Genomic DNA, 25,174 nt, shown 5'->3' on the forward strand with positions numbered 1-25,174 from the left:
TCTACAGCCTGGGTGGCTTTAACAGAAACTTATTTTTCACAGTTCTGGAGACTGGAAGTCCAAGACAAAGGTGCTGGCAAGGCAGGATGCATTCTGAGGCCTCTTCTCTTGGCTTATAGGCAGCCACCATCTCACTGTGTGCACACATGGCCTCTTTTTTGTCAACTGGGAGAGCCAGCTCTCTCTTTTCCTCTTCGTATAAGACCACTAGTCCCGTCAGATCAGGATCCTACCTTACGACCACCTTATGACCTCATGTAATCTTAATTACCTCCCTAAAGGCCCTATCTCCAAATACAATTGCTTTGGGGATTAGGGGCTTCAACATATGAGTTTGGGTGGGAGAGAGTGACACAATTCAATCCATAAGACCAACCAGAAGGAAAATGCCCAGGCTCCATGCCAAAGCTGATGTTGCTGGTCCAGGACCTCACTTCACAGCCCTCGACATGGAATGACAAAGAGAAAACGGTCCACTTGGAAAAGCAGCAGCCACCAAGGGAATCCCAGAACTGATGAGGATCCAGGCTGCTGAGCAGGGCTCTAAGGGACTCCCATAGAAAAGGGAGGAGGGAAAGTAATTTCCCACACAGGTGCTGCTGCTGACGGTGGGAAGCATTTCCTGGACATTTACTCACATGCCAGGACCTGTGCTAAGGCTTCAGATGCACTCGTTCGTTTAATCCTTGTTACTCCCATTAGAGGAATGGAAACTGAAGGCTCAAAGGTTAAGTAGCCTGCCAAGGAGCCACTGCTGGCAAGCAGCAGCAATGGGAATAATCCCTGAGACTGCTTTCAGAGACAGCTGTCTTAGCCTTTACTCTCTCTCTACCAGAACGGAGAAGGGTGCACAGGCTCAAGGCGATGATATTCAGTCACGGAGGGCAATCACAGAAGCTCTCCAGCTCAACAGCACAATGGTGCAGAGGACAGGCTTTAAGGAAACGCAGAAGGCCAAAAACACACATGGAATGATACTTGACTTCACTGGTAATAAAAGAAAGGCACCTATCAAATTGGCAAAAGACAATAAGGTCCACAGTTGGTGAGTGCAAAAAAAAAAGTAACTCGTACACCACTGAAAGGAATGTGAACTGATATGGCCTTTCTGGGGCCAATCCAGGAACATGTACCATACTTAAAATGAACATAGTCTGTGACCCTGTAATACCCCTGTCTAGGAATTTATCCCAATGTGCAAAGAGAGGTATATAAAAGGCTGATGATCTTTACAGCCGTGCCATTTTCAATAGTGAAACACTGAAATGACCCAACCGGCCATTGAAAGAGGACAGATAAGTGAAGTTATATGGAACAGGACACAGTCATTTGACCTCGCTGAAAAAAATCAGAGCTCTGTGTGTTGGTATGAAAAGATCAGCCACAGTATTTCGGGAAAAAAGGAGCTGCGTATCTATAATATGCTCACACTCTGCAACCTTTCTCCCATTAAAAACCTAGAAGATTAATTAACATACCTGAATTTATCAGGGGTGGGGGCTTTCACTTTCGACTTCATGCATGTTTTATGGCTTGAATATTTTTGAATAAGCATACTTACAATCAGCCAGATGTTAGAAAAATAATTTATGATGATTTTTTTGCCTTTTCAAACAGATCTGGTGTCCATCCAAGTTCTGCTAGCTGATAACCCTCACAAGGCCTCAGTTTCCTTTCAGGTAAGCAGGAAGACCTGTGGGGATGAGAAGTTGGTTGCCTGATTTTCTCATCTCACAATGGACTCTGCTCCTTCACAGCGCTCACTGGAGCTGAGCTTCACTGCCCACCGTATGAGGAGGGTCCCCCAGTGCTGGAGCTCCCTGAGGGCAGGCGCAGAATGTGCTTTGTACACCTTTATTACCCTAGGGCTTTATTACCCCAGGGCTCCCAGAGTGCCCAGTACAAAGGTTTGACCAATTAATAATTCATGGACAAGACAAACTAGCTCCTAACATATTTAATCAATACTAATAATGTAAGAATGTGTCAGTCTGAGACTGACATCCATTTCAAGAAAATTCTGAAAAAAAAGTTTATAAACCTTTGAGCCCCCACACATGTTCCAAATATTTTAAAGACATAAAATCAATCAATCTATCTAAATCTAACAACCGTGGAACTTCAAAATGAAAAATGTCCAAATTTTCCATATTCCTGCTCTGGAACTTCACAAAATATTTTCAGCCTACTCATCTGCAATCATAATTTAGACTTACTTGAATCAAAAAAGGAAGTCTGCCAATCTGCAGTTTCCTACCCTGTGGGTGACAAATCCTTTCCCATATCCAAATAGTGTCATGCATCACTCAAGTGTTAGTTTAGAATGCAAGGGGCTACCTGTAAACATAGTCATGTGTCACCTAATGATGAGGATACAGTCTGAGAAATGTGTTGCTAAGTGATTTTATCTTTGTGCGAACATCACAGAGTGCCCTTACACAAACCTAGATGGTACAGCCTCCTACACACCTAAGCAATATGATACAGCCTATTGCTCCTAGGCTGCAAACCTGTGCAGCATGTTACAGAATACTGTAGGCAACTGCAACACAACGGTATCTAAGCATAGAAAAGGTACAGCAAAAATACAATATAAAAGATTAAAAATGATACACTCGTAAAGGGCACTTATCATGAATGGAGCTTGTAAACTAGACGTTGCTCTGGGTAAGTCAGTGAGTGAGTGAGCGGTGAATGAATAAGAAGGCCTAGGATGTTACTGCACACTGCTGTAGACTTTATAAACATTGTACACCTAGGCTATAATGAATTTATGAAAATTAATTTTTCTTTCTTCAATAAATTTGTTTACTGTAACTTTTTTATTTTATAGACTTTAACCTTTTGACTCTTTTACAACTTAAAAAACGAATACATTGCACAGCTATGCAAAAGTATTTTCTTTCTTTATATCTTTATTCCAAAAGCTTTTTCGTACTTTTAGATGTTTAATTTAGTTTAGTTTTTTACTTTTCAAACTTTCTTTTTTTTTTTTTCTTTTGAGATGGAGTCTCACTCTGTCTCCCAGGCTGGAGTTTAATGGCACAATCTCGGCTCACTGCAACCTCCACCTCCCGGGTTCAAGAGATTCTCCTGCCTCAGCCTCCCGAGTATCTGAGATTAGCGCCTGCCACCACACCCAGCTAATTTTTGTATTTTTCAGTAGAGATGGGGTTTCGCTATGTTGGCCAGGCTGGTCTCCAACTCCTGACCTCAGGTGATCTACCCATCTTGGCCTTCCAAAGTGCTGGGATTACAGGCATGAGCTACTGCGCCCAGCTTCAAACTTTCTTGTTAAAAACTAAGACAGACACACGAGCCTAGACCTACACAGGTTGGGATCATCAATATCACTGTCTTCCACCTCCACATTCTGTCCCATTCTGAAGACTGGAAGGTCTTCGGAGGCCATCACAGGCATGAAACTGTCATCTCCTATGATAACAATGCCTTCTGGAATATCCCCTGAAGGACCTGCCTGAAGATGTTTTACAGTTAAATTAAAAAAAAAAAAAAAAAAGGTAGAAGGGGTATACTCCAAAATAACAATAAAAAGTATAGTATAGCAAATACAAGAACCAGTAACATAATTTACTGTCATTATCAAATATGATGTATTGTGCATAATTTTACATGCTGTACTTTTATAAGACCAGCAGTACAGTAGGTTTATACTACCATCACCACAAACCCATGGGTAATGTGTTGCTCTACATTATGATGACTACAGTGTCAGTGGACAATGGAATTTTTCAGCTCCATTATAATCTCATGAGACCACTGTTGTATATGTGGCCCATCGCTGACCAAAACATCATTATATGGCACATGACTGTACAATGAACCTTCAATCAATCAACTTTCAGGGGCAGTTACTTTACACTTTTCAGCTCATGCCACCTGCCCTTCCCCTACACCCATAAGGTTTAACTACATAACCACCTGAGTTGTAGCATGACCAAAAGGAAAGTAACAGTAAAGAAGCTAGGGTCACATACTGTGCCACTGCAAGGCCTGACCTACATCAAAACTACAGTTACTTTCTCTCTAGATAAACAAAATACATAGTGCTAGAAATACTCTGAAATGAAAAATGTGAAATAACTTTGTGCCCTCAGAAAAGTTCTACACAAAGTTATTGCTAAGTCTAATAACCAAAGTGTTTATTCTGCAGCCAACAAGTATAACTCAATGGAAAACACCACGATGACACACTCTTTCATTTACAAGCAAGCAAGTCACTATAATTCCAACACCACGATGACACACTCTTTCATTTACAAGCAAGCAAGTCACTATAATTCCAACTTGACAGTAAACTAATGTTATTCTAATAATTTTCTTTTCAAATTGAACAACTCACCTTTACCAAGTGATCAAAGTACATATCACCAGTAAATGGGACAAACGAACATTACGTACCCAGATGCAATGACCTGAGGGAAGACATACCACCATTCATGCATTACTCCAGAAAAAAAAAAAAAAAAAAAAAGGCTTAAGGTAGATGTAACAAGAGGGGAAAAAATGTGTAATTTGCTAATTAGGACTGTCTCAAAGAGAAATACTGTCTTTAATTTCTGAAAGCCACTATAGTATAACAATATTTGCTATCTTGCTTACAAAGTTTCATCGGCTATACTATGCCAAAAAGTGTGCTACAGAGAACCAAAGACATTTTTCCCTCTAATGATTAGCTCCCATATAATTTTAAGCAACAAATATGTATTGTGCACCTACCATCTGTCAAACACTGTTCTAGGCACTGGAGATGCATCAGTAAACATTATAGACAACGATTCCTTCATGCAGTTTAATTAAGCTTTGTTTGTGGAGAGAGTCAAACAAAATAAATAAGTAAATAACTAAAAGGTAAGTAAGAGAGAAAAACCAAATCACAGCAGGGGGACAGGTTGGAGGAAGGGGGTGCAATTTTAAATTGGGTGGTGAGGGATTGCCTCACAGGGAAGATAGTTATGTACGATCGGGAAGGAACTGAGGAGTCGGCCCAGCAGGCCCTACGAGGCCCTGACAGTGTCTGAGGAGGTCAGAGCAACTGTGGAGACTGAGAGGGGAACTGGTACCTGAGCATCTAAAGGACAGCAAGGACAAAGTGTGGCGTCCCATGAGATTCTGGATGGCGGAGGCTGGAGCAGAGGGTGCTTCTGTGAGGGCTGAGGTTTTGCCTCAAGAAGGTGAGTCACGGAAGTGCTTTCAGCAGAGGAGGGACATGATCCAGCTCTGGCTCTGAAAGATGACTTTGACAGCTAACATTGGAAACAGACTGCAGGCAACACAGGCAGCAGTAGGGAGAGCAGTTGGGGAGCTACTGCAGTAACACTGGCAAGGAAAAAAGGCTGCTTAGACCCGGGTGGTAGAAGCGGAGAGAAAAGGTATCAGATTCTGCATATACTTTGAAGGCAGAGCCAGAGGCTTTGAGAACAAATTCAATGTAGCTTGTGAAACAGTCAAGGAGGACTCCAAGGTTTCTAATACCACAATGTGATGAAGGTTCTGAAAACAATGGTCTCGGAAGGTACTTTAACATCTGCTGTCTCATTTTGCACCAAAGTCCTATGAAGTAGGCTGTGAAAGTACAGTGTCACCACCTTTCACGAAGGAAGACACAGGGCGTGGACAGTTAACTGTTCTGTCCATATACATAGTGGCATTAGAAACAAAATAGTGGCCTATATTTTCCAGCCCAAGTGTAGGGCTTTTTTCCATTATACCATGTAACTTGACGTTTTGGTTTGTTTTGTTTTTCTAAGGTGGAGTACTGCCATATACAGAAGAAACCCTGCTCCAAGGAGTTTCAGATGGCTCCCTTGAACCAGCGGCTAACATGACTCAGACACGGCCCCAAAGGGAAGCTCCTCTGGCCCAGTGGAAGCCAAAAAGAGGATGGGGCTGAGCGCGGTGGCTCACGCCTGTAATCCCAGCATTTTAGGAGACCAAGGCAGGCGGATCCCCTGAGGTCAGGAGTTTGAGACCAGCCTGACCAACATGGTGAAAATCTGAATCTACTAAAACACAAAAATTAGCTGGGCGTGGTGGCAGGTGCCTGTAGTCCCAGCTACTTGGGAGGCTGATGCAGAATTCCTTGAACCCAGCAGGCGGAGGTTGCAGTGAGGTGAGATCGGCCATTGCACTCCAGCCTGGGCGACAAAGCAAGACTCCCCCAAAAAAAGGCAGAGCCCTCTGTGTACTGGAAAGGCCCCTCCCTAAGTTGGTGTCTGATTCTATGAGGGATACATACAACTGGAAAGCCAGCGATGGTTCATCTAGCCTTATTAATAAAAATGCACTCCAAAGTTTAGCCCAAAGCTGTTAGCTCTTCACTCTCATCGGTCTCAGGAAGCAGTGTCAATGTGGCTGCTCTTATTTTTTAACATCAGCTATAAAACTCTAATGTCTTTCTCCAATCACGTATCTCACTGATCAAGAAGAGCCATGCATTGAGCAATCCCACCAACACAAAAAAACAAACCATTCGGACAGAGTATTTCTCTTTCCTATTCTTGTGGCTGCCGGCAGAATATTCCCTCCTGCCCCTCCCCACTATGGCGCCTGCGCCCTCACGCCCCACCGCATTCATTCATTCATTCATTCATTCATCCATCCGCTGAGCACCTTTCTGATAAAGCTATTTCAGCAACAGGCATTACCATCCCCTTCTGCCCTGGGCAGACCTGGAACACAGAATTACAAGAGGGCTGTGGGCTACGAAGGCAAAACAGGCTGCTGAGGTCAAGTTACGGGGACCTAGCCGGGGCTCCATCCAGAGAACGCCTCCCGAGACGACTAGAATGAGGAAGAGCGGGAGCCATGAGGGAGGGCAGGTGGCAAGAAGGGCTCCGGCTCAGAGCAGAGGGCGTGGCCTGTGCAGCACCTGAGGCCAAGAAAGGGCGGACCCAGGCCGCGAATAGGGGGTAGTGTGGCCATTTCGAGAAGCCCAGGGGCCAGGAAGGCTGAGGGCTGAGCCAGGTGCCAGCGCTGGAGATGACCCTACAGCGGTGCGTACGGGCACGAGATGGCCTCGTTGACTCCTGCCCACTTTGCGCCCAGTCTCAGCGTCCGGAGGCCTGGCTGTGTGGGGTCCTCCTCCCGGCCGCCATGTTGTCAGGCCAGGTAGGGCGCGGCCTTCCGGTCAGGAAGCGGCCGGAGCTCCGGGCCCCGAGCCACTGAGGCGGGCATGAGGTGAAGCGAGCGCCCCGAGTGGGTGGGAGGCCACGGTGCCGGCAGTGAGGGCCTTGTGAGGGCCTTCCGCGTGCCAGCGATGACCCCGCTCCGCCCTGCGTCTGGCCCAGGGGACGCCCCGCCCCCGGGGGGCCCGCTTGCCGTCCTCATGTCCTCGCGCGGGCTCCGGGCGCTGACCCATCCCGGAAGCGCAGCCCAGCCCGGCCCACCCCGCCCGCTGAGGCCTGGCTCTGCCCCAGCGCTCCCCGCAAGCAGCCCTGAGAGTTCTGGAATGAAGGCATGCCTTTTTTTCTTAACTGCCTTTTTATTGAAGATTATTTACGTCTGCCATCTTTCTACAAAGAAAGAAAACGGGAGTTGGGAGTGGGAGCAGGAGGGGGAAGCAAAATAAGAAAAAGAAGGAAAAAAATCACATCGAAATTCCTGGCTCATATTCAGGCAGGCAATGAGAAGCCGATCTAAGATGTAAAGCTGAGAAGTGACAAGACCTGGTCTTGTGGGAAAGGTCACTTAGATCCCAGTGGGATGCATTTTCCCTGGCTTCTCCTGGAATCTGTGTTGGTTTACCCCAGGCAGCAACAGCTCTAGAAGAGCTCCTCATCAACGCCCACCACCTCCTCCAAACCTCTGGCCTCCAAACAATCTTAACACTGACACCCTAGAGAGAACGTTGCTTTTGTGAATAAAATAATGTTTTGACCCTGTCATTCTCATTTCAGAATTCTAGGATTGCTGCTGAAATCAAATTAAACCTACTGATCCTAACTGTCCAACAATTGCCTATCACCCTCTATATTCTAGCTAAGAAAGCATGCTTACGAAGCCCTTCTCAAATACAGTACTGCCTTTCAATTAAAAAAAAAAATTTCTGACCGGGCGCAGTGGCTCACGCCTGTAATCCCAGCACTTTGGGAGGCCAAGGCAGGCGGGTCACGAGGTAAGGAGTTGAGAACAGCCTGGCCAATATGGCGAGACCCCGTCTCTACAAAAATACAAAAATTAGCCGGGCGTGGTGGCGCACGCCTGTAATCCCAGCTACTAGTGAGGCTGAAGCAAGACAATCGCTTGAACCCAGGAGGCAGAGGTTGCAGTGAGTGGAGATGGCGCCACTGAGTCCAGCCTGGGCGACAGAGTGAGACGCTGTCTCAACAACAACAAAAAACAAAAACAAAAAACAAAATGTCCACAAAAATCTCTACAGCAATTTAATCTGGAAAGAATTTTTTTTTTTTTTTTTTTTTTTTGAGATGGAGTCTCACTCTGTCACCCAGGCTGGAGTGCAGTGGCGCAATCTCGGCTCACTGTAACCTCCCCTCCCGGGTTCAAGCGATTCTCCTGTCTCAGACCCTAGGTAGCTGGGATTACAGCCACACGCCACCACACCCAGCTACTTTTTTGTATGTTTAGTGGAGAAGGAGTTTCACCATATTAGCCAGGCTGGTCTTGAACTCCTGACCTCAGGTGCTCCTCCCCCCTCAGCCTCCCAAAGTGCTGGGATACAGGCGTGAGCCACTGCACCCAGCCATTTTTATATTTTTAGTAGAGATGGGGGGTTCACCATGTTGGCCAGGCTGGTCTCGAACTCCTGACCTCAAGTGATCTGCCTGCCTCAGCCTCCCAAAGTGCTGGCATTACAGGCATGAGCCACTGCACCCGGCCAGCTTCCCTTTTAGTGATACTACTGGAAGTATTTTAAAATAAAATACTATGCTACCTGGGATTTGCTGCTAAATAATACAGGACATGGGAAACACCAGTGAGAATGTGAATAAACAAGGCAGGCCTGAGTTAATGGACCTGATGAGGGATGCAGGAGGGCCAATTCTGCTCGTGTCTACTTTTACATGTTAGAAAGGTTCTGCCGTTTGGGTATCTGAAGCATCTCAGAGTACTCGAACATTGTAAAAATTCTTCTTTTTTTCCTATTATTTTTCCCTATAAAATATGATGTTGCTTAGAATGATACCAAACACCACCCTCCGTGATTAAGCTGTAGAAGTTCAGTCAACAAACATTTAAAAAAAAAAAAAAAACTAATTTTAAAGCAAGTTATGTAATGAAGCATCTGTAATTATTTTTTTAAACGGTCCTGCCTAAACATCTCCCCTCCACCAAAATTATTTTAATGAAACAACTGTAGTTGCCATTTGCAGCTTTAAAAGCTACAGTTAATCTGTGTTAACAGATACCTATGTATTTCCAAATAACCTTCTTAAATCAACTATGTATCTTCTGCATCATTTGGAACACCCACCTCTGCATATGGAAGATGTTCATCAAATGTGGTGCACCAACTTACAGAATCAATGACTTTCAAGGTTGAAAAGGACAGTCAAGGCTCTCTATAATCAACCAGCCATTTGGTGGTTTTGTTTTCAGATTAATGTGCACACGCAATCTGTTAAGGTTGAATGGGTAATTTTGTTCTGGATACTATGTATCACATACAGTAGGAAAAATGGGAGACCAACAAAAGCGTCTCAATCTACAACTGTAGGATCAATTGCCTTCCTAATACCTCACTCTAAATAATTATCACTCTAGAAAATAAAATAATGCTAATATGTCAGGTCATGTTGTAACTTCTATGGTAGGCAATTATAGGCTACAAAGAAATTTTGTACTTGACATCTTCCAAATCGCATGCGTTACCACAGTGTTCAGTTGTTGGAGCTGCCCCACAATTAGCGAGAGGAGTAACACCATTTCTATTCCTCGCTCAACATTTAAAGTCAAAGTCATCAAATAACCTAAGATTTCATTACCACCCTGTACTGACAGAGACCAATATTAATTATTATTTGAATTAACCTCTAAGCCACAGTTTTCATCAGTACTCAGAAAAGACAGGGACAATTTCTAATTACATGCCACCCTCATTATAAGTCAGTAGGCCGCCAAGCTGTATCTGATGAGGCTGCTACAGTTTGGTTTGAAACTGCTCTGGACTCCATTATAACCTTCTCATCTCCTCCACAAGGAAATGGAATTCTGCAGGCCATAGAGATGCTTTCCCCAGGAGTTATCACTTTTTCCTTTAAAATTGTGATGTGGGACTATAATTAAGCCTACTACTAAAAGTCCTTAAATACAAAGTAAATAGTTATTCAATGTTTACACTTTAAAGCTGGACAGTCACAGCCTTTTAATAGCCCTCCTTGTCCACAAGATCTTAGAGATACTTGTACATGGAGCAGAAATGTAGGGAACACAGGTTATCACAGCCTCACGCTCACCAAATGTCAACTGGTCTATTTTACTTAGTGTAAAAGTAACTTATGATATAAAAAAGGAAAAAAACCCAACGTTAAAGAACACTAGGAATTAAAAAAATATGTTTTATCACCCTCTTTCATCGCCTAGTGTAACTTTCCAAAGCTAACAAACTCAATAGTTTCCTGTGCATCCCTTGCTGCCTAGGTGAACTTGTGCAGATGGGTTTCTGCACATAGCATGCATTTTCCAGCTCTTTTTTATGCAGGACAGTAGGGGCTGGCCATCACAGCCATGCATTGCCATCGCAGCTGGAGCTGTTCCTAAGTGAAGTCTTGGTGTTGCCCCCTTACAATCACACTGCTCTCTGAGGTACACATTGTGTTCTCTTCTTTTAAAATGCACCATTTTTAAATCCAATGGGTTTCAGGCTAATCATCCATGACAAATATTTGCATTTAAAATACCTCAAGATTAAGGATTTGGGTATGGAAAACCATGTCAAGGGGCAGTGGAAAGCTGATAAAAATGAATCTGGGTTCTTAACAACAGAAAAGACACTGAGTTTTTGAATCTTGAAATCAATTACACGTTAGAAAGGCACTTTATCAACTTTGATACAGATGGTACAGTGAAGAAGGAAAGATGTCCATCTTCCACAGGCAGAGACAGAGCTAAATGGGGTGTCTTGAGTGAATCGACACCGTACATAACTGTGTGCACTGCACGCATGGCACCTGCCCTCTATGGGCTGGCTAGTGCTTCAAAGATGAGTGCCTTCTGTGTTGCCCAGCCGAATACAGCTACTTGGACTATCACCATCAGTATGACCAAAAAAAAAAAAAGTTTTCATTTCAAAGTCTGCACGAGAATTATGATCAACTAAGAACATGTATTTTGAAATCTAAAACGTCTTTCTTGAATGCCCTCTTTCCCACTGCCTCCTCCCACTGTTGGGAACAGAAGAGAACATTTCATCTAAACAAGGTGTAAAAAAAAAAAAGTGACATTGGGAGAATTCTTTCCCCCAAAATGGAGTGGATTTTTGTATTATAAGCAATACTAAGGGAATAAAAATCTGAAATTTAAAAAAATAATGAAAAGTATTTCCAGCAACCCATATTTATGATCTCCAATCTTAAATACTCCATTACTAACAAATCAGGTATACATAAATTTATACAAATTATTACTATAAGACACATTTTAAATTCTGTAGGAGAATTGCTATCTTTAAATGGCATTTTCTATTACCACTGCTATTGAAGATTAAATTGGGTTTTGAAAATTGTATTTAAGGTACAACATGATGCTTCCATATACTTATAGTGAAATGGCTACTATATAGTCCAGCAAATTAAATTATCAGTCATCTCAAATAGTTTCCCTTTTTTTGAGATATGAATAAATTACAACTAAGGATTTCTATTTAAAAACTTAAGTGTACATAGGATATGTCAGATTGGACTTGATGCTATAAATTAAAAGTAAACAAATTCTTAATGAACTCAATCTAGTCAGAAAAGCAAAAAAAGAAAGCAACAATGACACTCATTCAGCATATTTTACTTGCAAGTAACTTTTACCTAAGAGTTTTTATTAATTTTCAATTCAACCAAAACCTGTAAGCCTACTATTCTAAGCTGTTTGCTGGCTGCTACAGGAATACAAAAATAAAGTGAATAAACATTGGTGATTTTTACACTATGTTTATCATCTCCACCTTCCTCTAACTTAGCTGAGTTCCAGTCAAGCATATGCAAGATTCCCTTCAAGGGAATCCACCATTTTATCAAATTATCAAAATATTACAAGCTACACAAATGCACCTGGTTATTGCTTAGGTAACGTTACAATGAAGCTACCTATTTTAGAAATCAGACCTTAACCCTTTAATAGGAAAATACTAAAATAGCCCTAGGCTGCCTTCAAAGAGCTTATAATGTAAAAGAAGAAAGCAGGAACGTAGATAATGAAGTGCAATAAAATCTTAGGAATCCTGCAAAAGGAAAGAGTCTCAGTCAGAGAGAGGAGCAACAGAGCAATGAGTCACCCCAGGAAAGGAAGGGCCAGCAACGTCTCCAGAGAGACAGGCGAGCCACTAGGGCATCGTAAGATGCTGCCTTATTTACCTCTGCACCTCACTTGTGTGTTTACTGGCTGCACAGCCTATGTACATAGGGACATGTGCCCCCATATAACTAGAATGAAAGGACAATATAAGGTAAGGAAGTTGCATTCGGTTGAAAAGAGTCAGAAATGGCTTTACAGAAGAGGTAGTATTTGAAACAGAACCTGAAAACAAGCAGAATTTCGACAGGCAAAGCTGGGTTTGAGTGGACAAAATGGTACTTGAAATAGGGCGAAGCAAAAGCAAGAGGCATGGAAGAGGGAGACGACTGAGTGTTTAGGGACCACGAATAATCCAGTTAGGCCTGTTGTGGACTATATTTAAAGAAGAGCAGATCCTACAACAGTTAGAAATGTAGGCAGGCAGTAGGGGAGGCCTGCATCCCAGGTGAAGGGAGGCAATCTGTTTTCAAGGGTTAAATGCAAAGCTGGGTGTCCAGAAGTGTGAGCCGATAAGATGCAGGCACCAGAGAGACTGAGAAGTCTCTGCAGAAGTCCAGAAGAGAAGGCAGTAGACACTGAAATGCAGGCAGGATGTGAGAGGCAATGCAGGGATATAAAATCTACAGACTTTGCCAACATTCTGGATATGGAGGATTGCAACAGGAGAGAAAGTCAGAGATGAAATGGCGATTGTATTCGGGGGTGACTTGGAGAATGGTTGGGGAGAAAGCCAGGTGTGATTTTGAATACCTCATACTTAAAGCACAGCTCAGCTGTCACCCTTCCCAGTGTAAAAATAATCCCAGATTCATTCAAAAAGCCCTCCTTGAGCATCTTTGTGTCTTCTCTATTTCACCTAGACCAAATTCTTCCTGGTTCCTAAATACAAAACTTGGCTGCTTTACGCACTGCCCTTCAACCTTTATCACCGCTCTCTCTGGTTATAGTAGATTCTTTAAATCCTGCACAAAAGCTAATTCCTCCAGGAACCCTCACCCACACTTTAACTGGCTACATATTATAAACACTTGAGGTCTTAATGCTTTGACAGACATACACAGCATTTTATTCAAACTTGTATGTACCTGGCATCCTGCTTTGCCATAAAATTGGGTTTTGAAAATTGTATTTAAGGTACAATGTGATGCTTCCATATACTTATACTGAAATGGCTACTATATAGTCCAGCAAGTTAAAATCTCAGTCATCTCAAATAGTTTCCCTTTTCTTGAGATATGAATAAATTATAACTAAAGATTTCTTTTACCCTCAAATACAGTTTAAATTTCTATTCAAAAACTTAAATGTACACAGGATGTGTCAGATGGGACTTGATGCTATAAATTAAAAGTAAACAAGTGCTGGTCATCTATTAATAGTTACCGAATTCTGGTCATCAATTCTTCCCAGTTACTATTAAAACCCCTCAAAGTAGATTCTTATACAAGGGTAACTTGTAAACTTTTTTTTTTATTTATCCAATCCATTGGTAAGCAAATGAGCTATCAGTTACATTAATACAGACATCTAAGTTGGTTCACAGGGAACATGTGTGTGAACTCGGTCAGACAGTAAATGACGATCTCCAAATCTAGCAGGACCACAGAAGAGCACTCAGGGAAAGCAGGCAAATTCCTTTCCACAGAAGAGCTGCCAGTCAAGGGAGACTGCTGGATATAGAGGATCACACTACTGTAATTGAAATCACTATCAATAAATCTAGTTTTGTCAATATTTGCATATTTCAGCCTCTGTGGATGCATGAATAAGCAAGTTCTAAGACCATACCAGACAGCATCGAAAGGTGTTTCTTACTAATATTTATCAGATTTTATATCCTATTCAGAGCTGCTACACAGAATCTTAATACTAATATGTTATTTTAAAAGATCTTTGTAGATTACCGCATGTTCTCACTCATAGGTGGGAATTGAACAATGAGAACACTTGGACACAGGATGTGGAACATCACACACCGGGGCCTGTTGTGGGGTGGGGGAGGGGGGAGGGACAGCATTAGGAGATATACCTAATGTAAATGATGACTTAATGGGTGCAGCACACCAGCTTGGCACATGTATACATATGTAACAAACCTGCACGTTGTGCACATGTACCCTAGAACTTAAAGTATAATAAATATATATATTTTTAAAAGATCTTTGTAGATTACTAAGCACTGTTAAAATAACTTCCTTTTTTCATATAGGAAAACTAACTTCCAGCATGACAACTTTTTTAAATGGCAAAATATGTCCACTGAGGGGTTTCAAACTTCTTAAATCACCAAATCATAAATTACTATAGTTTTGTCCTTAAAATTTGAAGATAAATGTGATACTCTCAAATTTGTCTCTTTATACGCTACAGCTCTAACTCGTACTTCTGAGTATTCAATAATTAGAGCAAAATCCTCTATTAAAAAGAAGTTTCCTAATATGTAATTATATAACAAGTAGTCTAGTATTACTCCTTGTTCTTTCATCACCTACACTGTTCAGACATTGTTCCAGGATATTGTTTAAGTTATTTTTATTAACCTATATGCAAAATTCTAGTCAAGCAGAAAAATATTTCGTGGTATCATAAAACTCACTATTTTATCAACCGTGTAAAAATATTAAATACTACTAAGATGTGCCACATGAAATTATTCCTAACTGCTTCCTGAACATTATCAACTTAAGCAATTCATAATCGTTCAACTACCTAACCCAGATTCAAACTTTAAATAATTTCACACAAAAAAACATACGAATCATCAAGCTCGCTACATCACTCAACAGCAATCAGATCCAATGAATGTAATCACCACGGTTTAAAAGGGTCTGTGTGTTTCCATTAGAGTCTCCATGTCCTTTGGAACTGCACAGCTCAGGACCATTTAAAAAAAAAATGTATCCTTTTAGGATGCCCAGGGTGAAAGGCTCTTGACTTTCCTTTGAGGTCCTAAGACCTAGAATCAAGGATGTCTCATCAATCTACTGTATACATGTTCTTGGGGAAATCCAAAGTTTCTTCTTTTATAAAATGCCACCTTTTCTATATGGATTACTGTGCCAGCATGTATTAAAATGCCTGGTAAGCAATAAAACACAGTACAAATGTGACTCATTTTATTATATAATGTTAATCAATTCATAGGAGTTGATATAAAAAGCTTTTATTCCAAGCAGTTCACTTTTCTCCCTGTTTCTCTTCTACATGCATCACCATTATCTTTATACTTTATTTTTATATCTCAAAGTACAAGTGGTGTGCATTTCTCTAAAGCCCAGGCACCAAACTGTTAGCACAAATTCTGTCATTTTTATTCAATAAGATTTATTTATGGACATCTAATCATAAATTAAACTGGTAACATTCAGGAAGGAGTTAGCAATAATTTAATATGGCACCTATTTACGGTGTTCAATATTTTTACAAACTGGGTGAGTCATTTTTTAGATGCAATGTCTTATTTAACCCCAAGTAACAAGTCTGATTTTTCAATGAGTCCAATTTTAAATGAAATCCAACATTAAGTATCAAACTAGTACTGTGAAAGAACAAATAAGCATGTTAATGCATACATACCTTTTTGTCCTCAGTGAATTTATACTCTGGTTAAAGAAGCAAGACATAAACAAGTAATTTCATTTCCTACTTTGCAGAGAAAATAGGAGCCCCTCTGATAGCTAACTGTGGGAGTTCCTAAAGCCAAATGCGCAGGCTCACTAACATCCGTACCCATCCATTCCTCCTGCCTCCTTGTTTCCAGGACAGCTATGCTCTTCCAGGCCGAGACCTATTCCCTCACTTTTAGACTCCACACTTACCTACCTTTCAGGACTCTTACACAATCAATTACCCTTTACTCTCTCCTTCCTATATAGTCCTTTATAGCTCACCTCTCAATTGGATCAGATTTTATATCACATTCAGAGCTCCTATGCACATGAGAGTCCTATCCTAACCAGGTGAGAAAGTTAGAAAGCCTACATGTTGGTGACTGTCCAGGGGCTGCTGTAAGTAAAGTGACTGTAAGGCATGTGACAACAGTCCCTTCACTACACAAGGGACTAGAGGAAGCAAGAGAGTGTAAAATTCCAGCGAGTATTCCACTAGCCAAGCCATGTGCTCAAGAGAAAGGGTACCTCTTGTTAAGTTGCAAAGGCACCATATGGGTTAGGGGTGGCCCCATGAATATCAGCCATTTAGGCAAAGCAGCAATCCATGTGTCACCTAGGACACGTTCTGCCCCTGTGGTTTCCCACACCCAACTCATCATCAAATCTTTTTTATTTTACCTGCTAAATCTTTCTCAGACCCACCCACTTCTGCTTACAGCCAGACCACACCACACTAGATCAAATCACTACCACCTCTCACCTGGACTATGCAATGGTCTTCCCCTTCCAGGCCTTCCAATCTATGCACGTGGTACAACCAGAGTAACTCCTTCCCATTGCTCTTGGGGTACAGACCAAGCTCTCCCAGTGTAGCCGCAGAACCTTTGGGCAAGAAGACCCCAGCCCAAGCTTGCCTTCCTCAGGTGAGTCTTTCTACATCTTCTGAACTAAGTTAAATGCCTCTGTTACCCACTCCATGATATCACTGCTCCTTTTTTTCAAGCAATTATTACAGTTGTACTTACACAGGTTTGTGCGGTTATTTGGCCCACTGTCCACCAGCCTTGGGCCCATAGTATAACTGTGTTCCCCCCTGCATCCCCAACACTCATCATGGTGCCCAGCCCACAGGTATACATGAATACTTTTTTGGATTAATAAATAAACACAAAACAATAAATTCTATAGCCAATACCTTGGGAAGAGTAAGACAAAATACATGACATGAGTACTGAGGAAACTCAGACAAGGGAGAAATTTTTCTATGAGTGCGTTTAACAACAGGAGTTTTTTTTAAAGGGGCAGGGGGAGCATCAGGGGAAAAAAGCCCTAAGATGGCATAAGTCAGAGAATGGCACAAGTGGAGCTGGGTGACACTGGGGAGGAACAAAAGAACTGGACGAAAGAGGGGGTGCAAGCAGAGGGCCTTGAAAGATTAAGAGAAAGTTTTACATTGTGGATCCAGGAACTGAGGCATGGTTAAATCGAGACTCACTTGGCAGAGCGAAGTTATATCTGACTCCGCTCAGGGAGAGGTAGGAGTTTCTGAGCTGTTTCAGAGATGCAGCAGAATAACAGACCAGGCTTGGTAGCTGGCTCGATAGAGGGAAGGTGGGCAGTTTAGTCAATTAAAATCCAAAGCAGCTGCCAAGATGATCCCAGGATGGGAGGGCTGTTTGTTGGCGGGACAGTCCTTCCATAAAGGGGTGGGACAAGGTCATGGATCAGCTTGTACTCACAGACAGAAATGTGACATTAATTTTATAACGTGGCTAAACAAAATTGAGAGCGTTTCATGGTTCCAGTTACTGAAGTATCACGAATTTGGTTTTTCAGTTGGGTGGTGGGGGGAGAGTAGAAAATGAAAGCACAAGTAGTCTTCTGTTTTTGTTTTGTTTTCTTCTCTCATTTCCTATCCATAACCCTACCTTCACCAATAAGAGGAAGAGAAAGCGATGAATTTTAACATGTTCTTCCCCAGGCCTTTCATTCTGGTGCTATATGACCAATCACTGGTCAAAGGCATTTTACAGAAGAATTAAGAGATACGCACATGTGGGGAAGTGAAATGTGTATAAAATTTCAGTTTTACAAGAGTTATGGAGATGGATGCTGGTGATGGATGTGTAACATTATGAATATACGTTTAGTATCACTGAACTGTATGTACACTTAAAAATGGTTAAGATGTGTATTTTACCACAATAAGAAAAAGGAAGGAGGAGAAAGAGAGAGAGACGTACATTCTCTGTAGAAGATGGTCGCAGTGGTGGCCAAATATGTTGGGCCTCCCTGGAGTATTCCCTTCTACACTGCCTGGCCATGCAACTTGCTTTGGCCAGAGAGACAATAGCAAACTTCAGGCAAACAGATACGAAAAGTGCTTGAGCACCAGAGCGGCCTTCTTTTCTGCCACCATGTCAATAAGCCTGGGCCAATCTGCTGAAATATGTGGTGCTCTCTCGCTCACTCTCACATGCAAACATATGGCCCCAGCTAACTATTAGCCACCAGCTGACCAGAGATGCAGCGGTGAGTCCAGCTGAAACCAATCCAAACTGCCAACCCACAAAAGTATGTGCTAAATAGATGGCTTCTCTTTTAAGCCACCAAGTTTCAGTGTAGTTTGTTACACAGCAAAAGATAACTAATAAGATTCACTATGAGAATGAAGCTATTGGTCCCTAAGAATATATGCAAATTCTTTGTCACTTTTGCATTTTATTCACCAGCAACTGGAAAGCTGTAACAGGGAAAAGACTGGTGTAAGAGATTTCGTTTTTATGTTTACAACCAAGATCACAGTCTCCACCTTCTCACAAGCTTATTGCTTGACGCTCTTAGCATTAAAAGCTTTATTTACTTAAAGGACTACATAGATTCCAGTTGTTCTGTGAAGTCGGAAAGGACACTCAGAGAAAACCAAAACAAGAGCTACAAGACACAATGTGTGATATGAATACAATAACTATATTTACACCAAAGTAAAAAGTAGGAGGGATACCTAGTCTAAAAAGAAAGAATATCTAAAATAAGAATATCCTATATTTTCCAGATTATATACCCACCACATACAGAAAATTAGTATTAAAGCAGAAGAAAAAGTAATTAACATTTAGTAAGTGTTCCCTGTGGAAAGGGCACTGCGCCAGGGGCTTTGCATCATACACCCTCTCACCCACCCACCCACCACCTGCCCCCATATAATCCTCACAACTATGCCTGCATATTATCTGCCTATATTTTGTAAATGAGGAAACTGAAAGCAATTAAGTGACTCTTCCCAAATCACAAAACTAGTGAGTGGAGGAGCTGGTATTTGATTATAGGCCCCACTACTTTTAAAGTCCATGTTTTTTCTCTATTTTGTTCTATAATACCTCCAGAAAACACCACTGCAGGAAGGCACAGCCTCCACTCCTCATGACTCTGCAGAGCACAACACCAGAACTTAAGGATTGGCACTGGGTGCAGAAAACAACCCTACATCAAGACACATGTGCCCTACAGAAAAATTAAACAACCCAAAATGATGATGGCTGCCTCTCCCCAAAAAGAGTGCAGGATAAACTTTTCAAGATCTCCAGGAAGGTTAAAAATATTTCATAGGTTCACACGGAACTGTTACTAAACCAGATACCTTTCAAACCAACAGTGTTTTTTCCTTACCCAAACCTACCTTTCCAAATAAAATTCACTCTTTAAAAACTGTAATTGTCTGATAAAAAGGTGTCCAAGAAAAGAATATCAGGAAATATTCCCATTATATAAGGTAGACAGTTACACAAAAGAACTATGATACAATAAAGTAATCCACACTGTAATGACTGTGTAAGTGGAAAGGCCACAATTAATCTTCAGGTAAGGAATGCCCTTTCCATTAAAACCAGCGGATCCCATCTGTCCTAACCAAACATCCAAGTATAACTAGCTAGAAAAACAGAGGCAAAAATAATCCACGTAACCTTAAGGACTTACACTTATTTTGGGAAACAAAAGGGGTGGTCCACAAGTAAAGATACTGATTATAAGACTTTCCACAAATGAATGAATCCATGTGACTGAGAAGACTGGTGATCTGAGCTGGGATCTCTTCTACCATGATGACCATTTACTGCACACTCAGTACTACATAACCTGTGAACATTTTACACACAGCTCTCTCTTGGAAACAGTGACTAAACTGTTGCTGCTGCTCACAAAGATGTATCACTTGTGAATCCTTTTTTAAAAATTGTACCTACAGTCTGCTGAGTTGGTCAGATTGTTGCTACCTATCTGTTACTTTCACATAACAACAGATTCTGAATTGCATCAAGTATAAGTCAGCCTGTATCTTGTATTCACTTTCCAACTCAAACATAACGTTATCACAACCTCACTCAGCTCAAAACCTGAGACAGAATTCAAATGAGCAGCCTGTGCTCTGTGAGCAGCGTGCCACTTGTGAGAAGCACCGTGCGTGCTCTGAGGCAGTGACAACCTGCCAAAGCTGTACCCCTGACGCCTCACTGCCATCATCGTCCTCGTTGCACTTACAGTGTGTGTGTCCGGCACTGGGCCCTCTTCAGAACTTAAGTCGCTTTCCCAAAATACTATGGTACAGTGAGGAGTCTAAATTAGAACCAGGTTCTAACTGCAGTACCCACTCTTAACTGTTAGGTTATACTGCCTCCAATGGCTGCCAACAGCAGATCTGGCATTATAAAGCTGCATGTTGACAGACCATGTGACTGGCTAAATGGGTACCAGCCGGCACCCAACCAGGCAGGACTTTTAGGTTGCTACCTAAAATGAGCAACGTAATAGTTGCTACCAACTATTCAGTCACCTAACATCATGGCATCGTCTCATTGTGTTAGGCCAAATGCAGTAATCTTCCGTGGTGCTGATGGCTTGGGGCTTAATATTGTCTTTATCTTCTAGTTTGGACTGAGATATATATGAAATCTTAGTTCTTGTGAGGTCAGTACACTCTCAACATAGCATCAACTGACAAGCTCCACAACCTGTTAAGTAACATACACCTACTCCAGAACAATCAGCAGCAGTTATAATTACTCTAAGATGGTAAGCTTCTAACATTTTGTGAAGGTGAAAAGCAGAATATGGTTAGAAAGAGCCTAAGGCAAGCAATCACCAAGTACTAATTTAGTATTTAGTTTCATTCATAATCATCTTCTACAATTTGGTTGTTTGGAATTTAAAATATTTCCATAGAAAGAATCTCAAGTTGCCAGGCACAGTGGCTCACACCTGTAATCCCAGCATTTTGGGAGGCCGAGGCGGGTAGATCACTTGAAGTCGGGAGTTCGAGAGCAGCCTAGCAGCCTAACCAACATGGAGAAACCCCGTCCCTACTAAAAATACAAAATTGGCCAGGCATGGTGGCGCATGCCTGTAATCCCAGCTACTCGGGAGGCTGAGGCAGGAGAATCGCTTGAACCCAGGAGGGTTGTGGTGAGCTGAGATCATGCCACTGCACGCCAGCCTGGGCAACAAAAGCAAAACTCTATCTTGAAAAAGAAAAAAAAAAAAAGAAATAATCTCAAGTTATCAAACAATAAACAAGAAAAAACAATGCCATCTAACCTGTTACGCAGGTGAGAGCAGAATGTGACGGATGACACGTGAGGTCTGGGAGCATGGGATAGAAATGGAGATGGACTAGAAACTCCTTAAGGTCTTTCCCTATTTATTATAATTTTCTACAACTTCTCCCACCTCATCCAAGAGTACTGAGAGGCTCTAGGGAAGGAAATAGAGGAGCTACAGTATATTCCATAGCAATGGGACAGACAGAGCTGGCTCCAGAACAGGCTATCCCAGGCTTTAAAAAAAAAAAAAAAAAAAATTTAAGTGAAATGTAATAAAATAAGACCTATCACATTACGCTGGCTCCCTCTAGGTGATTAGAAAAAAAACAGTTAAATCATCAATGTTTGAAATATTTCAGTTCTTCTGGATGATCATATAATTTGTTGGTGACATTAAGATACTGGGTTATATCCCCTCAGACAAATAAATCTATGGAACAAAATAGATATGCCCTTGTCATCTCATACAAAGCATAGCTCCTACACTTCATTATACCTTAAATCCTCACTGCCATGTTAAAACCACTACATATTTAACCACATGACACATGGGGAAATCTAGAAAACTCTGACCAAGATACCACCAGCAAAATGTTCTATAGGTAGTTGCCACAATCATAATTTCACAATCTTTTATTTAAATATGCTAATATCTAATTGCTCTCAAGTTGCATACTGTTCACTATAACACCAAGAAATGTGTTACATACCATGTTTATTTGAAAGCTCCAGAGTCGGCCAGGGCAGTGGCCCACACCTGTAGTCCCACCTCTTTGGGAGGATCACCTGAGTTTCACATGGTGAAACCCCATCTCTCCAAATACACAAACTAGCCAGGCATGGTGGTATGTGCCTGTAGTCCCAGCTACTCTGGAGGCTGAGGTGGGAGGATGACTTGAGCCCAGGAGGCAGAGGTTGCAGTGGGCTGTGACTGTGCCACTGCACTCCAGCCTGGGTGACAGACCAAGACCCTGCCTCAAAAAGAAAGAAAAGAAAAAGAGGAAGAGAAGAGAAGTCAAGTCATACTACTAGACACCAAGGCTCTGCAAATCTTTACGCTGCTCATTTCCATGTTCTCTTTACTAAGAAACAAAGCAAGCCTTAACAATATTAACTATAGTTCAATTCAATGAATGTTTGGTATAAAATACGCCAGGCATTGAGGAAGGGACTATCAGCTACCTTATTTATAAGCAAGAAAACAGGAACAGGTTATCTGCCCAAGATCCCAAAGGCAGAGAGTACTGCAACTAAGCTTTGAACCCAGGCAGCCTAACTCTAGAGCCCTTGCCTCTAACCTTTATGCCATATTACCTCCTCCAACCTCTAATTATATATTTGAGAAATCTTTAAATTGCTATCATTTTATATGAAATTATTCTTTCCTATGGCTGGTGGAGGAGGAATCTCTGACATCATTATAATTGGTCCACCTACCCTATATTCTTCCTGTATTGGCCTCACCCTAACTGATGCAAAAATCCTCTCAAATTATCCTCGATACAGAAAGGTAAAGGGGGTCCTTCCCTGCTTTGTATTGCTGAGTAATTTGATTTTAAACTTCTGACAAACAGGAACCATTCATTTTCCTACTTTTGCTTATGTACAATGTAAGCACTGGCCTAGTGAAGCTTAGAATGTATACACAAATACTTGATAATTGTCAGTCAGGCTATAACTGGTTAGCAGTACATTTCTTGTTTTACTGTGAGTTTTAATAGATTTTTGGCATCACTCCTGTGGAACAGTCTTGGTGACACTGTTTTATGGTACCCAGTGTGTTGACAGCAGTCTGGCAGATTAACACTATAAAAAGTTGACCACTGTTTACATTCGGTCCAGTAGCTGAGCAGGGTCATGTTCAAACACCTAACTCATCAGTGCACCTATGCTGTACTCTACATGCTGTGCATAACATAAGGAGCAAGATCAGAGGTGGCACCACGTGTGATTAAAGTGACATACATAGCTGGGACATCTTTTTGCTAAAGATTAGAGATTCAAGTTCCAATTTCAGATGCATTTAGGTGAGTGTCCTTTTTGTTCCATACACCAAATTGAAAAATACAAGTGACTGCAAACTGAGGTTTTTGTGTTTTTTTTTTTTTTTTTTAACTACTAGATTTCATCAATTCCACAACTTTTTTTTTTGGTATTTCGATGTATCAGAAATAGAACACATCTTACAACTGACACCATCTTAAATTTAATGCAATACAGTAATAAAATGAAGTTGCATATATTCTGGATTCTGCGGTTCTCAAGTCTTATGTTACCAACAACCCATTTATTATTTTGGGGATAATGTTAACAATTTGTCTCTGTTTTTCCTTTTCTTATCCTCCTGTTTGCTATAGAAGATATAATAACGTTTGAGGGTAAATTAAGGGTAACATAATGTCAAGGAGACAAAAACTTTGAAGCTATTTTATTATAAGTGCAAAGCTATTGCCCTCCTGTGAAGAAAATACAGCCTGAAAGCTTTTCCAGGCTGTCTGCAGCTCAAATGTGTTTCTTCTATGAGAAAGATACAATTCCAAGGTGAAAGAGCTCCAGATGTTAGTCTTCCTACTAACCTACACCAGCTAACTCCAAGACAGAATAAGCTGTTTAACTTCAGTTCAAAAGTCTCAAGAGGCTTCTCTTCTACCTCCCAAATATCAAAATCATGCTCACCTATTTTAACAAATAGGTGAGATGCACAGAAGCTAGCACTAAATAGGTCTGAAATCTGAGAGCTAAATGTGCAGCTAATATTAATCAAATTCAGATCTCACCTACAGAAAATTTTTAAAAATTATTCTTATGTTCCTTGATTTCAGGAAACTTAAAAAAAAAGTGGGGGAGGCTCCAATTAAACTTACTGTAAAACAAAATTTCTTTGAGATTAAAAAAAGCCAAAACTGCCAAGCAATCTAGAAAAGAAAAAAAAAAACACAAAATTTGAAAGTATTGTTTCAGATATATCGCTGGTTAAAATTATGGAAAATTATGGTACCTAAAAAAAGATTTTCCTGTCTGTACCACAAAATTACTGAAAAACTGTCAGAGTCCTTCCTTCCATATACAGTATCAGAGAGTTTCTTGAGTTTTACAATCCTTGCAGTATAAAATTTAAAATATTTAAAAAGTAGAAAGACTGAAGTAAAAAAAAAAAAAAACTACCTGCAATCCAAATAATTAACATTAGTTGTGTGCTAATGATGCAACAAGCACTGTTGGAGCATTTTAGATGCACTGTTGCGTTAATCCACATAAGCCTGTGAACTAGTAAGTACTGTTACTGCTCCCATGTCACAGTTGAAGAAACTGAGTCTTAGATCAATTAAGTAACTGGCCTGTGGTCATGGAGCTGGTAAGTCACATAGAACTAGTAAGTCACTATCCAAGGTCACACAGTTAGTTAAGTGGTCAGGCAGATTCAAACCACATCTGTTTAACTGTGGAATTGTAGCTTTTAACTCAGTGAAACTGCCAATC

At 41.3% G+C, this 25,174-nt stretch overlaps 1 protein-coding gene across 5 annotated transcripts in view; it reads right to left on the reverse strand.

The window, feature by feature from the left end:
- The window catches only part of CHD7 (chromodomain helicase DNA binding protein 7), a 183,615-nt gene that overhangs the window by 142,363 nt on the left and 16,078 nt on the right, over nucleotides 1–25,174 (reverse strand). Inside the window, exon 2 of one of the 5 annotated variants that reach the window (XM_058444242.1) lies at nucleotides 1,562–1,693. The exons of the other annotated variants lie outside the window; for them this stretch is intronic. The gene's annotated coding sequence lies outside the window, so the exon portion shown is untranslated. The remainder of the gene's footprint in view (nucleotides 1–1,561; nucleotides 1,694–25,174) is intronic. 5 annotated transcript variants of the gene reach the window in all.

Source organism: Hylobates moloch, unplaced genomic scaffold, assembly GCF_009828535.3.
Source record: "Hylobates moloch isolate HMO894 unplaced genomic scaffold, HMol_V3 SCAFFOLD_9, whole genome shotgun sequence".
Classification (NCBI taxonomy): Eukaryota; Metazoa; Chordata; class Mammalia; order Primates; family Hylobatidae; genus Hylobates; species Hylobates moloch.